Genomic DNA, 24,853 nt, shown 5'->3' on the forward strand with positions numbered 1-24,853 from the left:
GCTGATGTCGTGTTTCCGCTTCAGCCGGCATATGATCTCCACAGCATGCGTGCTGCCTGCTCTACCCGCTGGGAGCGGGTCAACACCACCTTACTGCCTGAACGTCAGTGAAAGTTACCGGACATCTGCTCGTTTGAGCTGAAGCTGAACGAGTCGGAGACAGAGAAGGTCGGGGACAAGTGCACGCCTGCAGATCTACTGGCTGCTTCTAACGCGAGACCTCCTCATTGCAGGTATTCACATGTTTGGTGTATAATACATGTACCGTGGGTCTACACAGCTTTTCATTTATTCATTCGAACAGTGGAAAACATTCTAGCTTGGGAGCCCTTTTATTGACCTTTTATAATAGGGATTTATAACATTTTCATTTTCAGTGAGTTTTTAAAGTTGAAGGTCAAGTATACTATAGTAGTACCTTCTGCACCTGCACTCAGTGTCCTTTATCAGCTTTACTATTAGTGTTGCACCAGTGTAAAAACAGTGTTTAAATTACAACAACTAACTTATTCATTTATTAATAATTTATTGTTTGTATTCTTTTTAATGTTTGTTTTCTCCCCTTTTATTTATGCCTTTTATCACTTCATTATCCAACATCCAGCCAGCTTGCAGGTGATGCGACATAAAAGCTTTATAAACAAAGAAAGAAGCCATTGTCATCAGTTAATCCAATCATGATCAGCTTATTTCGGTCAACAGAGCCAATGTCTGCCATATGTGGAGCATCCCCAATTTCAACATACAGTATGTGTTTTCAGAGATGGCTAATGCCTGTCTACACATGTCTAGCATTTAGCCGGTTTCTAATACTTAAAAAGTGTACAACAAAATCCTTGTAATCAGGATGTTTTCTTTTCATCTACAGAAAGTTTCAAATTGAGTCTGACATCTCCAAATTCAGAATGTGTAAGAACATTAAAAATGGCCTGTTGTGATGTTTGCTACATCCTTTTTTCTTTTTTAAATTTATAGCTTAAATCACATGAGTTATTAGCAAATTTTCATCAATCAAGACTTGTGGTTCAGAAGCAAATAAACCCTTTTTTTTTTTTTTTTTTTTTTTTTGCAAAACTGTTGAACTTTTGCTCTCTGGATGTAAGTGGAAACGACAAGCTTCAGTTTTATCTGGGAGTACCACTTTGCCCACAATAAAGCCTTTTTTGAAGTCTAACTGGGCAGCTCTTTCTCCTGCAGAAGCACCTCTGGTTAGTAAAAATCTTTTCATATCTGGTTTCTTTAAATAAACAGTGAATATCACTCACTGTAGGGGCAGTTCAAAATACCTACCCGCAGCCAATAACACCCTATGTCACAATAACTGTGATATGGCAAGGCTTGTTTCGTGAAGGGCAGTTAAATGGTCAGCAGCTGACTTTATAGTCATTCCTCCTTTGTATTTCATTGCTTGCTGTCATTTCCCTAAATTTCCCCCATATTTCTCCCCCCCCCCCCCCTTTTTTTTTTTTTTTTTTTTGGTTATGCTCAGAAGCCTGGAAGAAAGCTTCCTCCATCCCTCTCTCGCTTTCTTTGTGCCTTTATGTCACCCCATCTCATCAGCACCTCTGTGTATGAGATATTTCACAACCTGTAAAGGCTCTGTAAGGATATCCATTTCCATGCCAAAGTCTGGTTGTCCGAACCTAAAACGAACCCAGACGAATATGATAATTGACTCCAAAATGCCTGGACCCTGACATGCTTGATGTTGGGTTTTTGTTTTTTTTGTTTCTGTTTCTTCCCCTCTTTTATTTTGCTCAGCAGAGCTCTTTGAAAAGCTGTGAATGTTTGCCATATGGACGTGAAATCTAAAACGGTATTCCCCCCTTTCTCTGATTTACTCAGATCGAAGGGGCCCTACTTCAAAATCCTTCAGGGACTTTCTATAACTGAGCTATTTAACCCAGACCAGTGACTGCACGGGGGGAGCATATTCCATATTTATTTTTACTCCACCTCTGCACATCCTCTCTGATGCAAACTCAATTTTCTCTTGTGTTTTTTACTCCAAGTGTTTCGTAAGGTCCCCATGAATATTGCAGTTGCTGGAGACTCAAGGGAGGGGAGATGGTGAGGTTTCTGTCTCTTGGTTCTAATGTTAGTTGACTGAAGAAGAGGAATATTGCAGATTATTGGGCTTTGACAGAGTGGAGGGGGAAAATGACTAACATTTATCAGTTTATCCAGCTTTTGTTGCAGATAATTTATGATAAAGCTTTGCTTTCACACAACTCGGTCATGCTTTCCTGATATGGTTTTGAAGATTTCTGTTTTTCCTCCCAAATTTCCATCTACCAGCACATCTACCTTTATTATCACTATACTGTATGCCCTTCCTTGTACGGTGTCATTGGTGCAACATGCAGGTGATCTAACTGGATTTCCCCACCAATATGACTTTCAGTACTTTATGACTCACCCTCTGTCAAATGATTATTGGTAAAGTGATGTAAACCAGCTCGTGCTAGATAGTGGTGGAAAGCAAATTGGAGCTTGTTAACTAAACTTACATTGCATCTTAATTAAATTCCTATGATGTTTACCTGTATTCTGCACACACAGTTACATTTGCGTAGAACCTTTACGAGCCAAGCAGAAGGGAGTCTTTGGGTTCAACACAACTGCCGTCTTTCTGTCTGAGCTGATCTCTTGTTTGTCTCTTATGAATAGTTTTATAATAGCACAAGACATGACTGAGTTAATCTTCAGATGAATGCTCAGGCACAGGAAGTACAATGTCCATTGTGGTGGGGGACTGGACTGACAGCCTCATAGATTAAGTGACTTAATAACAGAGTGGCTGTGACTGGTTGAGTGGGTGCAGTCTGTAGGGACCGTTAATGAGGCGTGTCTATAGTAAGTCTGGATTGCTTGGTAATGTTTTGTGGAAACGGGAATAGAAAAACAAGGAGGCAGATATTAAGACTGAAGGTAATTGATGAATGTTTTTTTTTTTTTGTTTTGTTTTTTTTGTTTTTTTTTTTTATGTTAGGAGCTGCTTTAGTGACCACATGTTAGTGCACCTTTATTATTTCCTGGCCTTAATACGTCCTGCACACCTCAATGTTTTATGCAGTCTTTTTATTGCGCAGAACTGCACAAGAAAAACGTATACGTGTTTGTGAGCCCAAAGCTATTTAAAATGCGTACAGCCCAGTGAATTTGAACCTGTCCAGAGGACAGAGATGACTTCATCATTACCTCACCCTGCTCTGCTAGAGGACTTATCAAAAACATGTGGCTCCACTCTCCCTTCTCACTGCAAATTGATTGAGTCTTGGACTCGAGTGTTTTCCTTTTGTTGGGGAATGTGTGCGTTTGTGCACATGCTGGCTTAATTTTATCATCTTAGATTTACTTTTCTCTCTCTGTCATTCATTTGGCATGTTTCGGCAAGTTGCTCTGGGTTTGGTCAGACAGGATGGAGGCCCACAAGGTTGGAGAGGATGAAACGCCATGCTGTTTAAGCATGTGTATGTGTGTCTATTACACCCAATGAGACAAGATGGCAAATGTATTGCGGTGGCATTTTAATTTGGCTGTATTATTACCCAGGTGAACAATATAGCTTTGTAGACTTTAAATCTGAAATTTAAGGCTCATTGTTTGTTTTACAGAAAGCAATGCAAACCACCTAAAATATTTTAAGTTTTTATTATTGTTATCATTTGAGCTACAATGTTATCTGAATGGAAAATTGTTTTGAGTAGGACTGAGTGATATGATCAACCAGCCTCTCAGTCCAAAATCCAGGGATATTTAAAATCCAGTGATATTTAAAATAGATTTGTAATACAAATCTATTTTAATACAAAGAAGCAGCCGACCGGAACGATACCCGAACCTTATATCGCATTGTAAGAGATCTAACTGGGGCTCGTGGTGGCCGCTGTGTCCCAATCCGAGACAAAAATGGATGCGTCCTCCTTACTGCAGCTGAAAAGAGACCAACGCTGTGCCAAACACTTCTGCGATACTCTGAACCAACCCGAGCCACTCCACCTGTTCAAGGCCAAAAACCTTCCATGGGCCTTCTTCCTGTTGATATCGGACAAATCTGCGCCGCCGAAGTCAAGACATTGATTCTACTCCTCAAGAGTGGAAAGGCCGCTGGCCTGCACGAGATCCTCCCCGAAATGCTGAAGCATGGTGGACCCCAGTTGGAAGCTGCCCTTACAAGACTCCTAAACGCCTGCTGGTCAACATCGCATGTTGGACAAAAGGTGTCATCATCAAACTTCCAAAGAAAGGTGATTTGGATGACTGTAACAACTGGTGGGGCATCACGTTGCTGTCGGTACCCGGGAAAGTGCTTTGCCTCGTTCTTTTGAATCAGCTACGACGTGCAGTGGATGAACAATTGTGAGAAGAGCAGGCTGGCTTTCGGAGTGGCCGGTCGTGCGTCGAGCAAATCTTCACCCTCCGCATGATTGTTGAACAAACATGGTAAATGGCCTGCATTTGTATAGCGCTTTTACTCGGTCCCTAAGGACCCCAAAGCGCTTTACACTACATTCAGTCATTCACCCATTCACACACACATTCACACACTGGTGACGGCAAGCTACATTGTAGCCACAGCTGCCCTGGGGCGCACTGACAGAGGCGAGGCTGCCGGACACTGGCGCCACCGGGCCCTCTGACCACCACCAGCACCACCAACATTGGGATACCAAAGGAAGATTTCTATTAATTTCATTGACTTCGAGAAGGTTTTTGATGGCGTCCACCGGCCGACTCTATGGGCTATCCTACGCCACTATAGAGTCCCTCAGCAGTTTGTAGATGCCTTTCATGGTCTCTACTCCAACTCCTGCTGCTGCGTCCGGACGGATGACGGCTGCACAGATTTCTTCAAGATCAATACTGGCGTCCGACAAGGATGCGTGCTATCCCCTTTCCTCTTCCTGTTTGTAACTGACTTCATCATGCAATGATCAGTTGACCAAGCTGGCATCGGTGTCCCCTGGCACGAAGCACGTAATCTCACCGACTTGGACTTCTCGGATGACATTGTTCTGCTGGGCTTCACTCAGGAAGACCTCAAGAGTTGACTGCGCTTCCGCTTTGCCATATTTGACGTCTACCCCGTTATTGTCTGGCCAAGATCACCATTACATGGCTCCCATGCACTGGCAAGAAAAAGCAACCCCGACCAAAGATCAGATGGTGTCGAACGTTTATGAATGATCTGAGAACCGTTGACATTGCCTGGGACGAAGCCAAAGCAGTTGCCGCTGACCGACATCGATGGAGGTCATTAGCTGCCCGATGCGCCGCTCGGCGTAGGAGGAACTAAGTGCTAAGTAAGTGTAGTAGTAGTAGTGGTAGTAGTAGTAGTAGTAATGATAATAATGGATTATATTTATTTTAAATCAATAAGATGAGCTTAGATAACTTTGAAATGATTAGGCCATTAAATACACAACCTTTTAAACCTTTCAACTTGGGATATGTTTGTGTGTTGGGGGGACTTGTGGCTAGCTCAACTAGCGTGGGTAAGCTAGTTTAATTGCAAGGATATTTGTCAGATACAGGAATTTCCACCCTAGTGCTTTGTTCTAGACTATTTGCCATCAGTAATACAGGGCCAAGTTTCCATGGCAGCACATTTACTAGTCATGTAGATGAAAATGTCCCATTGATGTCTGTGTACAAATCTCCACATAGTTTCAATTGCCTGTGGTTCTTTTCAGCAGTTGAAGCTTATACGTTAAACATTTACTGGGTAACCACTTTAGAATACGCACCAATAAAGTAGCAAAGGAAGAAGACTTAATGAAAAAAAAATTACCATTTTTAAAAAAAAGAAGAAAGGGGAAAAAAAAAAAAAAGGCCAGCTCTATAATGGAGCAAGAGATTAACATTATCCTCTTCCATTCTCGACTATTTGGCCTACTTTCCTTCAAGGGGTAACGTAAACAAAATAGCTGCTTTTTAGCCAATGACATCAATTTATTATCCAAAAATAATTTGTGTGTAAAAAAAAAAAAAAAAAAAAAAAAACTCGACAAACTACATTGTTGTTGCGCTCAATCTCCTGCCTCAGTCTTCCATATTTTTTTTATACGTCGATTCCCCTGACTCCGAGGTCTCAGACGGAGCCAAACAGTTCCTTGTTTTATGCCTTTGTGCATCCACTGACGTTGCTGTTTGATGAGATATGCATGTGGGCTGGGTGTTTAGATTACACATTTGTTTGGTTGCCAGAGGTCCCAGCGGGGTGGGGTTAGAATAACCTTATTATACACTTGTGGGCGGATGAATTACTGAAAGCATCTGACCCAGCGTGAAGTAGAAATGACTTCTATCCAGCTTTGGGGAGGTGTGTTTATTAATATGTGCATGTGTGTTGATATTTACAGCATTAGTTTCACTGTATAGTTTCTTTTGTGAGCGTGTGTGTGAGGACAGGCCCGACAGAGAGTCAACAATGGGTCTACTCACGCAGTTCGAAGGCGTTTCCATAGATATTAGAGCATAGGAACTATGGCAACGCGGCCAGACAATGACCACTGGTGAAGGAGACTTGGAGCCAAATGAACTTTCGGGGCAGACGATGGCTCCTATGAACCACCCCCTGGTGGTCGCTTTATTAAAAGTCTCTCTACACAGGTCAACAAGTTTCAGATCCCACTGGAAACTGCCAAGAACCAAAATTCAAGATGTTTATTGTCATGTACACCGCAAAACACAAATGGCTCTGCAGAGCAATGACATTCTTACTTTGCAGGTTCCCTTCAAACAACTAAAAAGAAAGTAAAGTAAAACAGTGCTTTGTAGCACTTGTAGCTTATGTGTGGGTGTAATCAGAATTTAAAGTGCAAGTAGTTGCAACACTGTCACAGAACCACACTGCTGTTTTCACTGGGTTGAGTGTGTAGGGGGGCATTTTCCCATTACTGCGCATGAATATGGAGATTAGATGAGAAATCTTCCAGGTCACAGAATCTGCTCAATTAACAGAGTGTCATTTCGCATATTTCCTGACAAAGGGAAGAAAATGTCATCTGAATCCATTCCTCACTGCATGTACATGTCAGCCTAATTGGAGCCTAATCCTGTGTGTGCGTGTGTTTCCAGTCATGTGAGTAGCTTCTATGGATGCCTTCATGCCATCATTATGGGTGTTGATCCCCTTGCTGCCGGGGGATCTGGAAAGGATGCACTAGTGCCATTTCTGAGTATGACTAATAGCTGAAATTCTGTTTTCACACACTGTATGGAAATTCTGGGATCCAGCTAATAAACAATGTTTGTGTTTTTCCTGATGCAAAAGGTCCAACAATTATTAACCTAAACAAAAACCTCAGCATTGGCCTGACTGGTACATCCCCATAACTCCTGTTCAAACAGTACAAAAGCACACAGTTCAGGCCTGTATGCAACAATCAGATGATTTATTTATATAGCCAGTATAAATATATGTATACTGTGGCATTTGTTTCCCAGTTACCAGCTTGGTTGTTTCAAAGTCGGTTAGGTAATTTTTTGAAATTCTGGACCCGTTATGAACTTGTCACTTTGGCCACTGTATTTGAATGTGGTATTTTTGTGGGCCATTTGGGTTCTGACAGTTTTTTTTGTTTTTTTTTTTATAATTTTTTTGTTTATTCTTGGATATCGTTTAACTTGTGACTTCAGTATTTTTTATAAAAAAGAAGTGAAAGTAAGTGTGTGAGAGAGTGAACTCCGGTTGGCCTTGTTTAGGAAACACACTTTATTGCCTCTGTGACCAAACAGCTACATTTACCACATCATCTGCTAGGCACGCCCTTGGCTTGGTTCCTCCTTGTGGAAACGCACAGGGGCACACCATGGTATTGTCACATCACACACTGTGACAAATCTCAGTAGGTGCGCTGAGCCTCGGCTAGCTGCTGAAACCTGGTGTTGGTGTGGGTATGTACTGTACTGTGCTCCTCTGTCCTATCGCTATGTGGGTCAGCTTGTTTACTCAACTCTTGTGCTCGACTAAAATGCAGCATCAGCACTGTCAAGTGTGACCTTGAGTTTGTTTTGGAAACTATTTGTTATCCTTAGTCATGCTTTAGTTTGCTATATTTGCCTGTGTGCTGTGGTAGGGTGTGACAAGATGCGACATGAATCTCAATGTCTTCTTACAAAACAGTGCTGACGTTTATATGGCACACAGTGAGAGTTGTTATTGTTTTGATTTTAATGACACTGAGAACCCCAGACAGTCAGCCATGTGGTTTTCTTGCACCTGTGCTTCCCAGGGATCACTCAGCAATCATTTGATGTTATTTTAAGCACATGTCACAGCTGGCCTTAATGAAATGTTGTATTTGAAGGTAACCGGTACCAGTAAATGGACTTGGACGGTGAGTGTTGGTGACAGAATCATAATGAAGCAAATCCACGCTGTAATTCTTATGCTGAATTACACATGGCCATGCCACCCTTGTATGCATGCTGCATGAATGTTGTAACGTGAATTCAAAAGAGGCCAAAGAAGGCAGACGGATATTTTAAACTGCAGTAAGTTTTCTGTTTGCTGGATCGATGATCGAGTTATGTAGACTTGTACTCCTGAGATCTGACAGTCATATAACTTGGTAGAGTCAGATGTGCAACAACCTTGATCACATTATAGTGGTATGAACTCCAGATAATGTTTCAAGAATCAAGTCAGAAACCACCCAAAAAACACCCAAATTACCTGTAATAAGATGTGATGCAGCGGTATCAGCAGCATGACACGGAGAGAAGCTAAACGAGGCAAAGGAGCGATGTTAGGAGGGGTTGAGTTACCGATGTTCAGGTTTCCCATTTTCTCCAACTTCTGTGCGTTTGACGTGTAACAGTGGGGCAGCATCGCACTATTGCAGAAGCTGTAGAAAGAGTTTCCTATATTCTAGCTATGCTGCCATGTAGCTACAGCCAAGGTGACTGCCACTTCTAAGGTGTGTAACATAGCAACAGCATTACGACATGTAACCACAACAGTTACATGTGTTATTAGTCACCAACGTGACAATGGGGTGGTCAACATAATTTCCAAAATGTTGCTTAGGATGTCTTTTCTTCTTCCAACTCAACTGCTAGCCAAGCCATATATAGTTGGCTCCGTGACATCAGATCCTTGTTGCTGCTTCCACCTTACTCAAATGTGCAGTTGTGTAATTTTACAACACAGCAATCTCCACAATTTAACTCAAAAGCAGCATCTACCTCCATATATTCCATTGTCTGCTTGGATTTGCGTGAACAATGGTTCCATAATGTAGTCGCTGATGACGTCACTATACCGAGCTCTATACTCAGATTTATTTATAGGGTAGGTTGGGCGTGCAGGAGTGACACCCGCTGCACCTGCTTGTTTGCTGTGAATTCTTTGCACAGTTGCCAGTTCTGTTCTCACATGAGTGCAGCTGAACCTCATACACACTTCTTGTTAGGATGCCGGCAGACTGTTTCCTTTTCTAGCACTTTCTACTGTGTTGGACATCTGCGTGCTCACAGGTAAAGTGTCAAAAAAGTTCCCATGTGTCCAAAAGTGTCTTTGAAATTCCCTAAATGCAGAATGCATTGGAACAATGTGTACACGTCAGACAGCTATGAAAGGACTCACTGAAATTTAAGCAACAGCAAATTTTTGAGTGTTTAAACCTTGGTAAAGTGTCCGGGTGTAACTTGATGGTGGAAAAGAAGTTGAAGAGGGAAAAAAACAATTTACATGTACAGAGGCATGTAGCTCATCACCTGCACTCTACCTTAAATCTGACAGTTTCCTGAAAGCGAATACTTGGTCAGCTCAGGCTATCATTAAAACAACTTTTAAGTTTGTCCTCAAGAGCTCCAGTACAAATACAGTATAATATTCCAGAGGGTTTTATGTGCGCTTTGACGTCATTACTAAAGCTGGGACCTTACCTCATTCTGAACTCCCACCTCAGTCTGGTATCGAGGTCAATGTTTCTGCAAGACAAATCGCAGTACTGTATGTGCAGGAGCAGTGCGTTTATTACACTGTGCTGTTGCTCTGCCTTAGCTTTGCTGGAGGGCTGCTGCATGTCATTAGTGATGCATTCTGTTCACTAGCCCCGACAGCACGTTTTTAGGGTAGTTTGTGTGTGCGCATGGCTTGTGTTTGTTTGCACATTACACTCTTTTACATGTTTGTGTATTTGAACAGCACATTGATGTGTATACACCTGGGTTCCCTTTAGATTTCATTGAATTTAAGTAAACTGCACATTTTTATGTTCCTGTTCTTGCTGATGGTGCTTCTTACTTTTTAGATGCTAATTTTACATCTTTCATTTTATAATTTGTCCATGGGTTTCTGAAATTGGTTAATACTAACTGAAAATTAAAAGCGCAAACAAATATATGTATCTGTGTTGCAGCACAGAATCTATCTGTTGTAGGTCTTACTGGCTGTGGGATTGTTTGCCCGTAGTCTCTCAGTCATTATAGAGGGAAACCTGCTGAGACGGAACAGAAATAAACAGGCTGTCGTAAGATAACAGATTGCACTCCATCACATCCAGTGTTTGCTATATCTTATGAGTTTAAGTTACTTAAGAAGCAATATTGCATAATATCCTGTGTATTCTGATTGCAACATTGCACTTTTATAAAGAAAAGATCCACCCTAAAGTCATTAAGCAAAGACTGAGGAAACGCTGCATTTGTATTTCAGTCTGTCAAGTCATGTCGATATGTCAGTTTAGATTTGTGAGTTGTCTTGTTCTGTTTTTCTTAGCACAAATTTGATTTCTCATCACTAGCCAAACCAGAATTATTGTGTTGCACCTTCAGTTTTAAGTATAAGTAAAGAAATTAGGATGACCAGGTACTGTTTAGATTGTATAAATGTCTTTCAGTAATAACATACACAATATTAATTTAAGTTTAATCAATGACACTGGTTCAGAAGATGCATAATGATGTTTTACAGGTGGCTTAATCATGATAAATTATTGTTATTTATTTTATCCATTATTTATCCAACATGAGCTACTTTACTTAATGGCTGCCTTATTATGAAGGGGTTTACACAGCTTGTAGCTCAGTTGGTAGATTTTTATGGCAGATGCCCTTTATTGTGCAACCCCAACGTATTTGTATTTGTGTCTCCTCCAGGACATAGCTGGGAGAAGACACTATATTGTGTGGTATAGATAGTTGGACATTGTTTTATAGTATAACCTTTTTGTAAAGGGTTTGTTTGTTTTTTAAAGGTAATTTTCAGTTCAGCTTTTTACAGACATAAAGACAGACAGACCACATGAGAGGACGCATTTGGTGACAGTGGGAAAGACAAAGTCTCCTTTGACAGGAAGAAACTCTCACAGCACCAGGCTCAGGGACGGGTTGCTGGGGGGTGAGGGAAGGAAGATGGACTGTTAGAGAGCCAGAGATTAACAATAGCTAATGAATAAATGCAAAGTGGTGTATAAATAAACAGTGAGTGAAGAAGACATGCTCGGTGAGGTAGATCAGGGTGACCTGAACAAGTTTTATCAAAGTTGAGCCTAATCTAATCTGCTCTCCTGAATCCAAACTGGGAGCTGTTTCCATAAAAGGGGGGGCCTGAAAGCTGTAGGCTCTGCTTCCCATTCTACTTTGTTCTTGTGGTTCCTAGGAATATTTTTCAAAGTACTCTGTTGGGATGATGTGGTTTTAAATCCGGTTTAGGTTTAACAGGAAGCCAATAAAGAGAAAACAATATGGGGCAAATAGGCTCTTTTTCTAGTTCCCAGCAGTACTCTGAAGTAGTCCATATTAAACTTTGATTAAATCATAAAAATAATTTGAGTCTGTTTTTCCTTTAAGCGTTTTAAACAGATGACAAACAGTTATCAGTTCTCACTCTCAGACACTGTTTCCACTGAGGATGTATCTGTTGCAGTCTAGAGGAGATACCCTATCAGATGTATGTGGTGTTGTGTCACATGTTTGGACTCTTGTCACAGGATGAGAAGTATGGGAATGTTGTATTTCCTCTACCTCAGCAGAGGAAATCTCTGGCAGGGACCATCTTTTGTTCCGTCCTTTCAGGATGGCTACTGATATGTTTTGGGTGTGAGGTTAAACAAACGCAACACGGTCGTGTGATACCTGCAGACTGTCTCTGAGCCCTTGATGGGCCGGTAACACAGTATGGGTTTTCAAGAACAATTGCTTTTAACTTGCACGAGTGTCATTTGTCTTGTGCTCAAAGCAGTGTTGCTACACTTGTCAGTAGTTTGAATCTCAATCTGTTTTATTGTGCCTGAAAAGTGTGTTTCATGGCCTGTGGAACATCACAGTAAGGGGAAATCATGACAAATCGATCTGTGACACATCTGTGTGGGAGTGAGTTTAACTTTTCAAGTCCAAAACATTTCCATCATGGACATAATGAGAGCACCAATAATACAGTGAATGCCAAATACTTGCTGGAAATGAGTTTCGCAAGAATCTATGGGAGGGGGGGTTTAAAACTCTTTTAATGCAGTTTTAATGTCGTGTGTTTAAAAGGGAAAAACCCATCTCAAACAGTAAACATTTTGCTCAGTTTTTCAGCTGTTCTTTGTTACAATACAAACTTCCATGTTGGCTATTGTGCTTTTAGTGTCTAACTGGGCACTTGAAGTCATAAGCCTTTGAATATTTAGCAAAACAGCTTTATGTTTTATGTATAAATGTGCTTGTAAAATTCCAGATTGTTTGGATATATATGTGGTGACAGGAGAGATCAGTCTTGGTCATTTTAGTGTTGAGTTTTATTGGAAATCTTTTCATTGGCAGAGCTTGAAAATCTTGAAATGAAGTGTGTTAGAGTTAGAAACATCCATCTTACAACCACCTTCAAAATAAAATCAAAAGCACATCTGCACACAGGCTGTAAGTTGAAGCTCAGTTGAACTTATTAGGATAGTTAATGTTATAATGTCTTGGAAAAATGCATCAATCAGCTAACTCGTTCATTGATTTGGGGAGAAATAATCCAATTTTGATGGCGCCAATATGACGCAGATACCTTGACTTTGGGTATCTGCTGATAGAGAGGACTGATCTGGTGCCAGTGTTAAATTGATGAACTATATTCCTCATTCTGACAAAGCGGCTGAAGGTCATTCTTTTATTTTTAAGGGAACATCAGGCTTGAAATTACTTTCCTAACTCTAGAAAATAAATTTGTAACAAATGTATCCAAGAATATAAATTTACCAAAATGGTATTTATTGGCTAAAAATATACTAACAAATATTTGATACCAGTGACAACAGGCCAAAGATGAATTCAGTGGAAAAAATAATGAAAAAATTATTATCGTTATTCACCTCTTGTTAGTGTGAAGCAATTAAGTCTATATCAGATGATATAATGATATTAATTGAATTGACAACAGCACATCATGTCCCATTAAGTGCTTGCTGACGAGGGTTTAAATGGAATATTAGCGAGTGAGAGCGACTAAGAGCCGGCTCTGAAAGCATCATACGGATCGGGTTTTCATTTTGGGTCAGCCAACTTGCAATTTAGCTTAAATAAATAAAAATAAAGGGGAAAAGAATCATTCATACAAAGAAAAGCTGTTGATGTAACAAATATGAAGTATGTCCAAATTAGGGCTGGGCCATATTATACCGTTCACGGTAATACCGGTATAATGTTAGGCAACGATAGGAAAATGAAATATCGCGATAGAATATGAGTAAAACGCGCATGCGCAGTGCCTTTGTTTTCATACGTACATGGCCGATTGTTGAGTGAAACAGATGAACCAGAATTGGTTTGTAAAAATGGTGCAACTTCAGTGATGTGGAACTGGTTTGGTGTTTGTCCGTCAGATACACGACAAAGCACATTTTTTTGCAGAACATGCAAGCGGCCGTCGTTATTGTCATATTTGTCGGACTAAGATGCTCTTAAATCTCGGAGTAATCTGGGTCCTAAACTCCGTATTCTTCTGGTCAAACGAACACTGCAGCATCACTAAGAGTTAAAAACTGTCTAAATTCTTTCATCTTTAATAAAACGATCAGCATTGCTGCTTTACCAGGTGTAACTATGAAGTTTAACTTCCAGGCATCCATGAAAACAAAATGCATTACATTTAACGGAGTTAGAAGCTAGCAGGAAGCTAGCGGAAGTTAGCTCGCTAGTTTCGCTAGTTACCTAAGCATGATATAGCATGTTCTGACTGAGAGATTTCTGAAAAAAATCAAACGTACAGCTCTGCTATCACTTCCAACATAAATGAAGACAGGAAACTAAACAGCAGTGACGTTTGTAGGGTTACTGAAGTTGGGCTAGCTGGTATATAATTATGTGCTACGTGATCGCTAGCGACACAGCTATGTTAGCATAACATAAACAGTGAAGCTGGAGGACGAACACTAACACTTTTCCACTTATAAAAGTTAACGTTAAGGTTCCTCATGGTTAGAGACAAATGCAATCGCATGGCAGGATGCTGTAAAAGGACCAATCTTCAGTCAGGAGAACAACTGAGATAATCCATCCACAATACCAGGTTAGTCATTAATATACTGCAACAACATGGGAATAGAGCCGCTGCCAGAGAATTCAACATTAATGAATCAATGGTACAGAAGTGGAGGAAGCAAGAAGAATGAGTTTAATAAAGTTTGATTTATCTGACTGCTTTGTTTCGCTTAATGTGCCTTATAATCCTGTGCACCTTATGGTCCGAAAAATACGTACTGCACACTGCAGTTTAATGTTGCAAAGCACCTCTTTTTAACTTCAGTGAATATTATACATGGTTATGCTCAGTATATGTCAGCCCATTTCTACTGGAAATGCCTTTTGGTTAAACTTTCAGCAAGGAATTTGCATTTGCACTGTTACATTTTTATAAAGCTTTAATGTACATAAAAACCAGCTTCTTGTTTAAGTGAAAATAAATGATAGGTTGTCTTTTTTGCGCTAGTAATGTTGTGGAGTTGTATTTTGTCTCGCATCAATTATATCGTCAGTTATATCGTTATCGCAAATTTTCAAATATATATCGTGATAAATATTTTTGGCCATATCGCCCTGCTCTAGTCCAAATTGCTGATCCTTTGCAACTTCCTCCATGCTGTCCTAGCTGGTGCACAGCTGCTGATACATGGTGTAGTAAAGACGTAATAGACCCGCCAACTTAAGACTGATATCTGTTCAAAGTGTCAGATCAGTGTTTAACCAGACTGGCGCTCCCATTAAGTACCGCTTAAATGCCCTTGAGCAAGACATCTCTGTGTTTCATTCGATTGCACATCAGCTTCAGCTGATGCATGGCTGAGCCTGACCTCTCGCCTAAACAAAGAGGAGAGTTTATCTTCTGGGATTAACAGTGTATCGCATTTTGGAGTTGTTATTGTTAATAAAATAAACTGTAACAAAAATGAGTGCTTATTGGGGTTGTATCCAGGATGGTGTTTGTCATGTACTTTGCCTGAACCCATCTTTCAACATGACTCTCTTCCTGTTAAAGCAGCTGTCTGATCTGTTCAGATGGGCTTTGTGAGTGTGGCTGACTGCCAACAACGAACACAAGATGAACCTGAGAGAGCAACAGAGGGCTCTGACACTGCATAAGAACAATGGACAATATTTAACAATATTAGTCTTGAAAGTTTATCTTATAAGTTCATGAACATGATAATATCATTGGTCAGTGAGTTTCTTATTGAATAAATGCTGTTGTGGAGTCTTAAAGTGATGAAAAAGATTTATTTTTTTTTAACACTGCATAAGCCGTTATGGGTTTGTGGTGCTAGTGTTTGGAGCTGTTTTGTAGCCCACACAGGATTCATCTGATGCTTAATTAATGAAAACTGGTTTGCCTTGTGTTGACGGAGAACTGTTCCGTTTGGGTGGGGCGTGTTTATTGATGCGAGCATTCACATTGTTCATTTTGACTAGTCAAATTATAAAAAGCATAGGTGTAGTTTAGTATAATTTCACTCTAATATTTAGTTTTTATATATATATTTATATTTTTGAGGTCATGAGTCAGGGTTGTATTAAACTGAAAGAAACCAAGGGGCAGCTGTGGCTCAGGAGGAAGAGCTAGTAGTTTACTAATCCTAATATTCCTCTAGTCCTCGTGTTAAAGCTTTCATGGGCAAGATACTGAACCTCTGAAAAACACTTTGGGAAGTTTGTGCCTGTTTGATTAAAAAGTGTATGAAATAAAAAGCAATATAAATGAATGTGGGTTGTATTGAAGAAGTGCTTTCAGTGTTCAGCATGAGTGGAAAGGCATTTTTACCTGTACACTTTCTAAGAGTGGACTAAAATATATCCTCAATCTTTTGACTAATGGAGAACATAATATCCAAAAGGAAATAAAACTCTGTTTTGGCATGTCTGATGTCATATTTAGATATTGCTACTTCTGAAACATTTAAAATGGGCTTAAGTGATTTTGAAATTTTGACTGTGGTCAACAGATTGAGGAAGAGTGGGTATCAAAAACAACTTGTACTCTATCATAGGGATACGCATGAAGTAGAATATACTAGAGGCAAGTTCTGTAGTGGGCTGCGGTAATAGAGTTTGGTGGATCGTAGAAATATTTTAGTAAATTCCTGAACTTCAAACTCATAACTCAGAGTGGGAATCAAGATAACGCCCCACAAATTGTTTGCACATCTGATGCTTACATCAGGTCTGACATTGTTGCAAAAAGAAGGTGGAGAAAACTGTTCAGTTCAGGGGTTGTGGTTGTTGTTGTTGTTGGTGGTGGGGGTTGTTTGTTTTTGTTTGTTTGTTTGTTTGTTTGTTTGTTTTCAGCTGAACAGATTGGAAATGAATGACTGGATGTGAAAAACGACTTTATTTTCTTCACTTTTAAATGTTAACACAGTAGTAGCACAGCTGTGGAAGAATTTATCCACACACGTCAGTAACGCACCATCTGACAAACTGCTGTTGGAACTCAAGGAGAACAATTAAGAGTGAAAGTTAAGCAAGCTAAATGTAATATGTCTCTTCTAATTTTATTTCCCTTGATTTAATTTGAGAATACTAGAGGGTAATTCTGTGTACTGTAATTAAATCAGCTGTAGAAACTGAAGAAAAGGTAAAGGCTTGCGTACTTGTAGTCAGTTAACAAAGCTGCACGAGTCCATGTGTGTTTACTTGCATAAATGGGTTTATGTCTTACATCCGAATAACATTTTTAAAAACTGTCATCTGCTGCTGCATCCTACTGAACGGGCACAGTTCTGACAGCCTGCCTTATCAGCCATCTGTTCTGAAACTGATGGTGAAAATAAACAAATCTTAATGCATGCCAGTATTTCCTTTAGGTTGTCCTCAAGATTTGATAGTTTTTTGCTTTGTTGTGTGCCCTGATTTCTGGCTGTCTACTCCCAATGTGGATAAATCTGGTCGATAGCTGTAGAGGGAACACCTGTCCTCTTCTTCATGAGTCTGAATTTAAAGACTGTCAAAATTCCATTGGGGTTTTCACTCATCTCTCTAAGCCCTTTTGACAAAATCAGAGTAATGAGTTGTTGTGTAACTGCTGCAAAACTAACAAGTCTACAAGCAAAGTTCTCTCTCATCTTGTCTATTTTTATTTATTTTTTAAAAGAGGTCTCTATAGTAGCTGATGACATGGAGGTGCTATCACTCCATTAGAAGCTACCTAAAATTGGTTGAAAACTTCATTAGTAACCTCCCTTAATAAGGTTAAAGCAGCAAATGGTTAAAAAGTTGCACTTAATTTGTCTGGACTTTATGTAATAAGGCTAAAGGGGGTCATGCTGCATGGTTGGACAGTCACATCCTCCCAATCAGTAGGGCCACCACAGTGGTCAGCAAAAACGGTTATGTAACTGTCCCTGCATGTCGCCCAAGGAAAAAGTGAGTAGTATGTTAAGTGCAGCGCTGGGCATTGCTAATGACTTGAAGCAGTTCTTTCTGCTAGTTCCATTTCTCTAATGCCAATTATTATTTCTGCTGACGGTGTGAAAGTGTGGAAGCACAATAGCCATGGTTTAGCTAAATCATTGGCTTTGCTGTGCTACTAGAGTTGGGGTAGATGAATACCAAGGTCTGAATAAAGAACCCTGGAGTTCTGTCGGATCACTCAGCCAAAGAACTCTGTGGTCTGCGGACTTCTCTGCTTTTGTTTAAAAAGGAAGTTCACCATCGGAGCTGTAAAAGAGTACAGACCCTCTGTCAATGAGATTCATGCTTCTCACACTTCTCATGTCAGTCCACACCTGAGAAGTGGAGGAAAATTCCTTTCTCCACCTGCACTAACACAAAAACATTTCAACCAGGTGATTTCAATTCCTGTTCAGTCAGCCAACCCGGACAGAGGTGTTTCCATAACTACTGTAAAATCTGGTGCTTTTTTACATTTATACAGCCTCATGCAGTGCTCCAATAATGCATATTTCTAGAACCAGCTGACAATTCCAGTCATTGTGTCCACAGTTAGGTAATCTAGACAGCAGGAACTCCTCTTTTTCGTCTGTCTGATGGGTTTTAGCTGAACAGTAACAGAAATAATCCAAGCAGAGATCTCTAAGGACTGCCCTTTACCATTTTGATGTTTCTGGAGCCAAACATGGCCATATTTAGACTAGAGGATAGAGCTGTGTTTCACAACCTTTTGGATGCACAGCACATATATTTCACATTAGAAAAATCGTACGGCACACCAACAAACAAAAATATCACAAAAAGCATATTCATAATTTTTCCCCGTGCACCGGGTATTGTGGAATTGACTCTGTTTGTCCCCAGTATACCTTTTTTTTTTTTTGCTTTATTCTGACCAGTATTCATGATAGGTTCTTCATCTGGGTTGGAATTTTCCAGGACCCAGATCAGATCGACTACTTTTTCTTTTCAAATATTTATCTTTTGCAATCACGCGTCGTCACGCATGTCTATTGCGTCATTTTTTTCTTCGTCTTTTTTACTGGCAGTTGGCAACCCATTTAATGATAGCGGGTAGTTGCACTGCCCTCTAGTGGAAGAGGATGTAATTGTTCTGCCCGTTACTCACGATGATCACTTGGAGTACTAATCAGGTGGAACCAGATAATCTTCGCACATTTCGATAGAGTACTAAGTTAGCAGTGCTTTATTATAAATATTACTTGTAAACTTAGCTGGCATATAACACGCAAACGTGGGTACCTGTAAAGTATTACAAAGTAACTAGAAAAAAAAATGTTAGAATTTCATTCATCAAAGTTGAAGAAAGACTTCTTGGATGGCCTGTACCTCATAGAAGACCATACTATTGGGTAGATAATCCTGTAAAATAAAATATAAATATACTCTAAAACGTCTTGATGCATGATCAATCATCCAGGTATGGAAATTGAGGTATTCCTCAAGTTATTCTCAGGCCTACTTAAGTTACAGTTACTTGTTGATCTAAAAAAGCACCGACCAAGCCTAAATGTTCCCAATGTTTTCGCACTACCTTGTTCCATATTTGTTACACTTTTGTAATGTTTTTGATTCCCAGTAACCAATTGTCATTGGAATGGAATTCAGGCGCAGCACTTAGCAAAAACACATTTAACATGCTGTCAGTCTGCACTCGCGTTCTTCTACAGTGACCCATGCTCCCTGGTGTTGACACAGTTGGTGTTTATGCAGATGACATGGATGTCTATCAAAGGCAAACCGTGTCCCTCAGGCCTCCTGCTGCTTGGTGTAGCCGCTATTACAGTACAGAGGCACAGCCTAGTCTCTATGTTGGAAACTGCTGACCGCTGTGACCTAGAACACACACTGAGACCAGTGCAATTGCTCATACATGCACAATAATGAGTTCTAAATGAGCCACATCCAGTGATGGCCAGGGTACTACTGGGAAATGGTAGTAAAGGGATAATTAAAGTACACTCTTAAACGTTTGTAAAAGAAGAGGGAGGGGAACATTTACAATTTCCTTTGTAAGGAAGCTGGTTAGATACAAGGTCAGGGACGTCTCAGTATAAACCCCTAAAAGCATGGAAAGTAAAACAGTCACCACAGCCAGCCATGATATTTGACAGATAATTCAATTAAAAGTACTCTAAAGTTATCAACAGCACAAAAAACAGTGCAGAGGTCCAATTCAGTGACTTGAATTACTGAAGGTGCGGCCTTCTAGATAGCAATTTACACGTGTCAGGTGAAGCAGTCATGCCCCTAACTTTAAGCATCAACTGGATCCAAATTGGTGAATAATACAGAAAGGCACCTCTTCGTGGACTTGAGTAAATTCACTAGAGACCCAAATCAATTTTTGTAACAGACTATAAAAATATTACATTCATGCATGGAGTTGGGTATTTTAATCGAAAATTCTTTGGGGATCAATTGGTTTTTGAGGGCAGCCTCAAGTGGCCGTTTTCAGCTCCTAAGACTGCGTAATCTAGACTCTAGACTCGTCTTGTTCTTCGACCTAGTTTAACACATTGTGACCATTCCTGATGGAAGTCCATGAGACATTTCAGATTTTAGCTTAATTAAATGTCTTCTTTTTTGTTTGGATTTTTGGGAGTATGTTAAATTACTCAGATGGGATAATGAAAAGGCTTGAGGGGGAAAAGTAGACTTCATTACTTTTGTTGTGAGATGCCTCTCTACCTTTGATTTTAGGTTTGTTTCACTCATTCCTGGCTAATTTGCTGTATTTGTATTTCAGGATTACAGACTTCATAAGCGCACAATGCGTAAATGTTTAAACCAGTGGGTGCATCAGCCTCTGTGTCAGATGTCCTCACCACAGACTCGCAATGTGGCTCAGAGTTTTACTGAACTTGGAGGTAGAAAGTAAAAAAATAAAGTTTTTATTTTGTTTTTGTCCTAGTTGGCGAGACGTCATCACCTCGGCCAGTCCCCAGAGAGGTAAGAAATTTGACATCAGCACGCACCATTTAAGCTTCTGCACAAGCTTTCGCAACACCTGTTCACTGCATAAACACCACAGCGCTGCTTTGAGTATTATTTTACAGCAGAACAGAGGATGGTGAGTAAAGTCTTAAATGTAGTGTTGAGTGAAATGGAAAGTTCTTATTTTCTTCGGTCTGTAGTCCAGATGCCTCCACCCTCCTCTATGGTTTTATCAAGGACAAAGGGAGGTACATGGAGTGTAATACTGAAAGGTTTGTGGAGAGCCTTGACTTAGCTTCGGTCAGTGGTAAACTTGTGGCCAGAGTTTTTATGTGCTCAAAGTCATACTGTAGAGAAAAAAGCACCAGACCTTTCCCTTCTGCAAAGTAGCTCAAATTTTAATCGCCTTTAATGTGTATTTAGGCTGTTAACACATAGTCTGCTTCCACTTTTGGTGACTGATATTTTTAAGCCTATTTGTCACTCTTGTTTTTCTGCTCCAGTGCAATTTTAAGTCAGTACCAGCTTTATAGTGGAGACCTTGTGTTTATTTTACTTCCATTAGGAGTTTTAAAATCTTACAACTAATAAGGATGATTGCATAGACTACAGTGCAAAAGCTTTTGCACTTTTTATGACGTGGCGCGGTTTCTTTTAGTTTGTAACCAATATTAATGGATCTTTTATGAATTTTATTTCCCGACAAACACGGTTGGGTTTTTTTTTTTTTTTTTTCTAAACATATACAACTGTCTACATACCTGGACACACAGTAGAAACTTTTCTGGTTTTGTGCAGATTTTCCAGTTCAAAACCTCAAGTATGATTCCTGGTTATAAATAAAGCTCGTGGTTGGTGGTTGCCGTTCTTCTGTTTTCAAATGATAGTCCTAATGTCCTAGAATTTTGTTATCTCGAATAAACTTCCACTGTCCACAGAAGCCCACAGAACCCTTTTCCACTGCAAAATGGGTTTTGGATGTTTGACCATCTTCAGAATTTGAAACTACAAAGCTTTTTTCCAAGTCTTCTGATGGAAGCATCGTGTGCCTGTCCCCTGTAGTTTGAGTTTGTGGGGGCCATATGGCAGTATTGCTTTTAGTTTGAAAGCCAATCCTAGAATTCATTCAATTCTAGGAATTTGACAGTAGTGGATCGGATATCAGTCTGATACTAGCCCAGAAAGCTGGATATTGGTGACATGATCCGATCTATTCATTTGAGTTCTTTATTCTGTATCTGTCATCACCCAAAGCTGACGTAATGTGGAGGAAACTAACAGCAGAGCAGCAGCACTTTGGAGGTATTTCTCCAAATCCTAAAGATATTATTGGATCAGAGCCAGTAAAAGCTGATTCCAGCCATCCATATGTAAGACAAAAATTTTTGTGTTTCTTGTTAATTATATTTAAAACAATTTCTTTTGGCTCAGCACTGCAACACTATTGATCTGTAGTATGTTTGTGACTCATTGAATTTTAGGGAACTCCCATGAGTTTGATCTCCTAGCCACAGTCTGATTCTTTCCTATCTGATAAATGAAAGGATCTTTTTCTGTGTTTACAGCAGCGGTGTGCTTTGTGCTTTCTGTTTTGGGCCGTTGACGTACGAGCGACACAAGATCTCCCTCCTCTCACTCACTCCTCTTTCACTCTGTATGTCTTTACTTGATCTGTCTCTCGTTATGCACCTCGGTCTTATCTTACCCTGTCGCTCTCCCTCTTTCTCTGTCAGATATTTTTAAAGGATCTCTCTCAGACGTAGTTGCTCAGAGCTTGTAAGGTCAGAAGAAGTCAGCGTAGCTCTGATTGCTGGTGTGTCTCAAAGTGTTACATACCAAATTGTCTGGTTCTTTAATTCCTGTATGAGAACATTTCAGGTCCCAGCAAATTTAACTGCAGACACAAAAGTACTTTAGAGTCTGTGCTTATCTCTGAGCACTGCTGGAGCACTCCTCTTTGATAATATTATCCACTATTATCCTTCTAATGTACATTTTCTTTTACGTTAGTTTTACCAAACCCATATTCAATCTCCAAGCAACATTTGAGCAGCTAAAATTTTGTTTTGCATTAAAATTTGTTAAAAAAAACAAACCCGAGTTGGGATAGCTCTTTTTTTTCATTCCAATAATTCTCTTGTACCAACTGATTTAGTATTGTTCTTGACAAGGATTCAGCTCCAGTGGGAATCCGTTGCTGACAGCTTTGTGATTTGGACATATTTGCCATTTAAAGTGCAAACTGCAGCTAAGCCATCTGGCTAAGCTTCTAATGCTCCATTTATAAATTATACCACAATAGAAAGTGGATTAACGTCTGTCGATGTAATCCTTTAATGAGTTTCGTAGTGCTTTCTGCGATTTTGTTTATCCTGCAGCAGGAATTCAGAAGTAATATACACTATTGAACTGTATTAAGCATCTTTGTAATTGCATTTTCTTGTAATAACGAATCTGTTAATCAAACAAGGCTGAAGTCCTTGGAATACTGGCATGTTCTAACGAGTAAATATGGCAAACGTGTGGCAAAATTACAAAATGTCACTGTTCTGTATGTTCTTGCTGCTGAGAAGACATAAGCGACAATCAGCTTGCCTTTGACGTATTTATCATCAGAGGTTTTTGGGGCCTCCCAGCTTTGAGGGGAAAAATGCAGCTTTTCCATTCTGCTAAGAGAGCAGTGATGTAATAAGGGATGATGAAGATAATTTAAAAAAAATAATAATTCAGCGATGTTACAGCACACCGCAGACGAGCTATGAGAGACACTAGCATCATTTAAATTCTTGCAAACGTTAATAGAGGCTGTTGTGAAATGGGTGCACAACAATGTGGTAAATAAACTTAAGGAAAATGATTTTAATTAATATTTCTTGTTCTTCATTTGACTTGTGTACAGCAACTTTAATGCCTTTTTTACATCTGTCCTGTCTCTTTGTAAACCAGTATAATATGACTGTTTCTATGAGTGGCTGAAAGTCATAGAAACAGTTGGCATCTCCTAATAGTCGAGGTCTTTGTAACAACAATGACAGAAGTATAAAACCCGAGCTGCCCAATGACGGTGAGAGTGTCAGCACAGAAAGGTTGATAAGCGAAATAGCTCAAAAAATGAAGCACAAGACCCGAGTATTTATAGGAGCAGTAATGCTAAGACTGAAAGTGTGCTGTAAATGGCACTCGTCTCCAGCAACATTTGATCTAAAAACATATTTTTGAAGATTGGCTCCCATTTCTTCCTTTAGATTTCCTTCAGTAAAGTGTGTGCGGTGTTCAGACCTGGCTGTGGTGCCTCACCCTGATCACAACGTGCACAGTGATATGCTAGTCCTAGGTGATGATGACATGCCAGTGCAGTGCTTTGCTTAGTTCTACGTTCTCTTGTTTTGGAAAGCCTTGGTTCACTGTCCAAGGATATTGTTATTACTCACTAAGGTTCAAGAAAGAATATACAGAGATATGGTTTAACAGCCTAACTTAGTTTTTGTATTCCAGTTACTTTGTGAATGAATTTTGTAGTTTTAGTTAATAAAAATTGATCCAAAAACTGGCAAGGCATATACACAGACACTTTTCATTTATATTATTAGAATTTACATTTAAATCCATCTACTTTTAGGGTAGAGTGCTGTAATCATATCTGATATTAAGTCAGCCTAACATTTCTGCAAACTATTGTAGACGTCAATATGAAAATGTATGTATTTTTTTTTAAAATTTGGAGTAAACAACACTTGCTCTTATTTAAAAACCGTATAGTGATACATTTCCTTAAAGATGGACAAAGTTGACGACACACATCCATCCTACTTCTTCCATTATTTCGGACACTTTCCCAGTCAAAGACAAGTCCAAACACATGCTAAGCTGGGTTCAGTTTAGAGAAAACTCAGTGAATCTTCAGGATAAAGGAGGTTTGAATTATATGATTTTAACAATTCTCACTGCAGAGATGGCCAGCTGTTCTAAACCTGCAAGCATTCAACCCAAGATGGATTTTATAGATGGTGGAAATTAAAAACCCATG

The 24,853-nt window shown here is 39.7% G+C and overlaps 1 protein-coding gene across 3 annotated transcripts in view; it reads left to right on the forward strand.

The window, feature by feature from the left end:
- The first annotated feature begins 18 nt into the window (after window positions 1–18).
- The window catches only part of add3a (adducin 3 (gamma) a), a 105,689-nt gene continuing 80,854 nt past the window's right edge, over window positions 19–24,853 (forward strand). Inside the window, exons 1-2 of one of the 3 annotated variants that reach the window (XM_082536859.1) lie at window positions 19–233; window positions 20,804–20,841. The gene's annotated coding sequence lies outside the window, so the exon portion shown is untranslated. Of the gene's footprint in view, window positions 234–7,866; window positions 7,903–20,803; window positions 20,842–24,853 lie in introns of those variants that run through there. The other 2 variants (XM_082536860.1, XM_082536862.1) reach the window with 2 other exon arrangements.

The sequence above is a fragment of the Aulonocara stuartgranti genome, assembly GCF_965226115.1.
Source record: "Aulonocara stuartgranti genome assembly, chromosome: 6".
Taxonomy (NCBI): Eukaryota; Metazoa; Chordata; class Actinopteri; order Cichliformes; family Cichlidae; genus Aulonocara; species Aulonocara stuartgranti.